The sequence below is a fragment of the Bidens hawaiensis genome, unplaced genomic scaffold (genome assembly GCF_021521415.1).
Source record: "Bidens hawaiensis isolate Kalapana, Puna unplaced genomic scaffold, B.hawaiensis_p1.1 tig00057625_1, whole genome shotgun sequence".
Classification (NCBI taxonomy): domain Eukaryota; kingdom Viridiplantae; phylum Streptophyta; class Magnoliopsida; order Asterales; family Asteraceae; genus Bidens; species Bidens hawaiensis.
Window position 1 is genome coordinate 81,311 of NW_027500376.1, and position 4,842 is coordinate 86,152.

The window sequence follows — 4,842 nt, forward strand, 5'->3', positions numbered from 1 at the left end:
GGAAGACCCCCAAGAAATTTTTCGATGGCTCGGCGGGAAGGGGTAACAAGGTGAGGGACAAGCAAACTTAGTTCGTGGAAGCGCGTCGCGTACTCGCGCGCTTCGCCACTGTACTGCTTCAAGTTCCAGAATTCCTCCTCAAGGCGCTTGACTTCGTTGGGAGGGCAGAATTCTCGCGTCAGAAGTTCCTTGAATTCCTCCCAGAGCATGCTAGAAGCAACCTCTGCGCCTACGCGCATGAGCTACTCCGTTCCACCAAGTAAGCGCTCTAGATTCCAGGACACTTGAGGCGTATAAGGTTCGTTGGTTTGGAGGGCAATGGGTATGGAGAAAAGTGTTTTCAATTTTCTCGAGCCACTGGAGCATTATGGTGGCTCCTTCAAGTCCTTTGAATTTCGGAGGGTTACCCGCATTAAAGGATTTAATATTGTAACCAGAGTGGTTGATATTGTTTTGGTTTAAGGCTTGGGCTATCGCGGCGGCCATTTCCTGGGAACGTTGCTGCCTACGTCTGCGCGCGGCTTCTCTCCTCTGATAACGAGCTGATAGTGGAGGCATTCTATAAAAGTTCTAGTTTTAGTTAATATCATGTTATGAGAAACCGTTTTAGCGCAAAGTATAACCTTGTTAAAGCTTGTTTCGCGAAGTTAGTTGCTAACAAAAGTTAAGGTAAAGTAAATGACTTTATATGCAGACTTAATAAAGGTAACAAATTCGAATCGAGAATCGACAATTCATGTATCACCATGACCTTCCGAATTCTCAATTTAAAAAAAAAATATACGAGCAAACGGGTATTGGAGATTGACGATTCATGTATCACCATGACTTTTCAATCCTCAATATAAAATATACAAGTAAATAAGCATTGGAGATTGACAATTCATGTATCACCATGACTTTTCAATCTTCAACTTAAAAATATAAAGTAAATGGGAATTGAAAGTCAACTATTCATGTATCACCATGACTTCTCGGATTTTCAATTCCAACAAACGAACATAAATAAAAATCGAAAGATCGCGGAATAAAACATAAAATCATATACTGCGCAGGCGCGAGCATATTTATAAATAACGAGTAATTAACAATAAGCGCGCAAACACGAGATTTCTCTCATGCGCGAGAGGGGACTTAAGTTTTCTAGGTCGTTACGTCTAACCACCTATCCTAAAGTCAACGAGCTCTGATACCAATCTGTCACACCCCGACCAAAGGCGGATTATACATCGGGGCGCCACATATTGTTTCATTACCCGTGACACTATTGGGTGTCAATATTTATTAATACACATTTATCGCGCTGCGCGCAGCGCAACACAAGATAACATAAATCAACAAAAATCATTATATTATAAAGCAAAGTATTCGATCAACATAAACTTGTCTTGATACATTTTAATCTAGGTCCAAAATAAAAGAAAACTTCCTACGTGTCCTCAAGCTCCAAAACAGCTACTGCAAACCTGAACATGTGTTAAAATAAACGTCAAACACTTGCGTGTTGGTGAGAAATCAAGTTTAATGCAATACAGTAAATCTGCGCGCAACACGTGTATGTCTAGAGTTTAGCAAGGGTGTAATCAGATTGTGATCAAGCCTAAGATAGATCATAGCTCATAGTTCAATCCGTGCTCCCAATTGAGCACAAAAACGAGAAAACATATTGTGCAAGTGTAAACAAAGAAAACCGTAAACGATAGGTCTCCCGTGTTCATCCAATGGATCCATGAAAACTTCGGAATAGGCCGAACAAAGCGGTTAATGATACACACATACAAATAACAGCCAAGTAAACATCCTCAACACATGGGATACTGCGCGACTAAAGTTCATAAACAGTTTAAGACTCTAAGTTTGTATGAACACATGAACATCCCAAAACATTAAAAATAAAAAGGGATAAGGTACGAGATAACTCACATGATAAACGGTGCGATGAAGATAAATAAAGCAAGAACCAAACAAGCAAAGTTAACCTATAAATAAGATTATCGGTTTAACGATTGGTTTTAGTGTCTTGATTATAACTAACCATAGGTAATATGCATCGATTTACTTAAACAAAATATAAACATTTACTAACCGAGATCTGGGCAGAAAAGAAGAGAAAGAAAAACAGAGGCAAGGAGAGCTGGAGTTATGTTGACGGCTGCGCTGCGAGGATCTTCAGCAGGGAGAAGGAGAAGAGATTAAGTGTCTGTGTGTGAAATGTTAAAGAAAATGGCTGGGTATAAATAGGCAAACCCTAGGGAACACAATCCCGGAAAAAGGGGAAAATATCTCACCAAATCTAAGCAAAAGATATGGCAGCAGGAAAAGGGGAAAAAGCTGTCAGGTTACTGTTCACAGCACATGGGATATGTCAGGCAAACACTGTTCAAGATAAGGAAAAGAAGATCTCAAAAGATATTGTCAGTCACCTTTTTCTGTCAACCAATAGGATTGACGCGCATGCTGCGCCGAAAGTAACTTTTCAGACAAAGCAAGTTAGGTCAACAGCACAAAAGATAAGATATCACCAAAGGTAAACGGCTGGATAAATCAAGATAAAAGACACAAGACTTAGCGCGAGAAAGCTGAGTGCGCGAGCGCGAAGGCACACACAGAAGGCTGACACAGACAAACCTTAGCGCGCTGCGGGAAGAACCACAAATCCTTAGCGCGTCGCGGAACGAACTGAAATCCTTAGCGCGTCGCGGGAAGAACATAAATCCTTAGCGCGTCGCGGGAAGAATTACAATTCTTAGCGCGCTGCGAGAAGAACTACAAATTTACAGCGTGTCGCGGGAGGATCTACAATTCTTAGCGCGTCGCGCGGAGAAGTATCATTCTTAGCGCGCCGCGGGAAGAGCTATAGTTCCTAGCGCGTAGCGCAGGAACAGTCAATCTTCACGCAGGCTTCCTTGTAAGGAGTTTAGCGCGTGGAGCTGCGCAGACATCCTTAGGCGGGAAGAGTCAAAGGACAAGCAAGGAGTTAAGAGAAAAAGGGGGTTCAAGGCTCAAGGGTTAAACAAAGGGGGGGGGGGGGGGGATGGCGACAAGAGAAAAGAAGGCGGGACGGCGGAAAGAAAAGAGAAGAAGGGGAAGGAGAGGCGGAAGAAACATTTTAAAAATATATATATACATAAAGATTTATTAAAGGTTAGATTTATAAAGATTATAATTAATTTTTAAATCATAAAAAGAATCGGATCAGAAAACGGGTATCTGGGTCGGGTCGGATTCGGGCAGATGTTACAAACTCCGCTATACTGGAGAGACTTTGCATATGGTGAAAAATGGCGTCAGACGCCAGACTGTCCCGAGGTTTAAACTTATGAACAATACGCTCTCTAGGAGGAAAAACGTGCTCCAAAAATTCTGTACACGTAGCAGGGACTTCAAAATTGGCGCTGCGGGTGACTTTCCACCTAGGCTGATAAACTTGGTTCTCCTCAACAAAATCGTGGGGATCCGTATCTACACTAATAGACACGCCGCCAACAGAACCACCACCACTGCTACTTGCAAAATCAAAAAACCTACCGCTAACTACCGCCCCAACATCAAAATGAGGCGGTTGAACAACTCATCATCATCAAATACAAAAGCCTTGATCGGCGAGGACTCTTTATACTTCAGAAAGTCAGTAAACGATCCACCGGCTAGCTCACTGATGGGAACCTTATACAACTCGTCCACAGTTGCCTTCATCGGTTAAAAACTGACGTCGTAGACTGAGACTCAGACGGAATAACATATTCCGCTGATACAGGCACCGTCGTCATAATGGTTTCGGCTTTAGACGAGCCAACCACACCCATCATCGGCAAAGTCACCGACTGCAGCGCAGGCATCGCCTTAGACAAGTTTCCCACACTTTTCGTCATCGGCAAACTAATAACACCCGTCACCAAAGGTATGGTGACAGCAGATGACACGGAGGATGAAACATCCATCGAAGAATACATCTTCAAAGAACCTGAATGATAAGGAAATGATCAGAAGAGAGAACATAAGAAATATACTAATAATAATAGTTCACAACACACCATACCTAGGGACTTAACCAAGCCAGTCAATTTCACAAAGCTCCCAAAGAGGGGCTTTTTGAAGAGACACATCTCATCCTCTTCTTCATCATTGTCCGCCATAGCGGACGCTGCATGGTGTGGAACAGTGAACGTCCCACTAGCAACAGCAAAATCAAAAGTGGAAGTGGCGGATACCGTAGTATCCACCACAGTTCTAGCTAGAAAGGCTGAAGGCGTCACAAGACCACCCACCGTCAAATTAGGCCGACGGTGAACGGACTCGTGTCCACAACGTTTCTAGGTTGAAAGGCTAAAGGCAAAGGAAGGCCTTCAGTAGCTCGGCCACCAGCGGTTGGGAGTGACGCAGCGCCAGGCGACGCAAGTAATTTTGCCGAAGAAGATATGGGAGGGCCAAAAGGAATGTCAGACACAAGGATGACATCGTCATCATCATGCACGGCGTCTCTCTTGGCGGTATCTATCGGAGGCGCAACCGCCTTCCAACCGCTAGCTTGTGCGCTCTTCCCGCCGCATTTAAGAAAGCGCACAACATGAGACCGTTTACCTGGAAACAAAACAAAAAAGTGATAAGTACGAAGAAACGCATGAGTCAATAAAGAAGATATTGTAATTTACCCTCTTTTGGGTTAACAAAGCTGGGAGGGTGGCAGCGGCCGTGGTGGCAATGACGGCCCCATATAAGGAGGAAACACAAAGTTCGAGGCAGTCCTGGCAAGGATGGGCTCCTCACGCGGACCCAACTTCTGGCGGTACAACATCTTCGTACCTTCAGGGGGAGGTTGCAGCAGCAACATCTGGTCCTCCA